This window comes from Buceros rhinoceros, unplaced genomic scaffold (assembly GCF_000710305.1).
Source record: "Buceros rhinoceros silvestris isolate BGI_N320 unplaced genomic scaffold, ASM71030v1 scaffold36596, whole genome shotgun sequence".
NCBI classification, from domain to species: domain Eukaryota; kingdom Metazoa; phylum Chordata; class Aves; order Bucerotiformes; family Bucerotidae; genus Buceros; species Buceros rhinoceros.
In genome coordinates, this window is record NW_010418733.1 from 15,200 (window position 1) to 15,643 (window position 444).

The window sequence follows — 444 nt, forward strand, 5'->3', positions numbered from 1 at the left end:
TTGGCCCGGCGTGCCCGGGGGGCCGGTGCCGGCGGACAAGCCGGGAGCAGGCGTGCGGCCGTTGCGCCAGAGGTGTGAGGGATGCGCCGAGGGGTTCCGGTCGTCGTTGTGCAGGGAACGTGCGTTTTCGAGTGAGAGTTCAGTTTGACCGCAGAAGTCTCCGGGGCAGTTCTGCACCGAGACACACAGCAGTGACTGCTGTGAAAATCCCGGTCTGGTGTGGGGTTAGAGAGGAGTACGTAGGACCGAGAAGTGTCGGAAGATCCGCGCTACACCGAACCAAAAAACCTGATTCCAGCTTCGAGCTGGGCTCTGAGGAGAGCTGACCGTCCGGCTGGAACTGAAGCGCAGGCTTTGCGGCAGCGAGGCTGCGCACGGATTTTTTATGATGTCCTGAATGTGCAATACGCTTCTTGTGGAGCTCCTGTTGTGCCACCGCTGGCT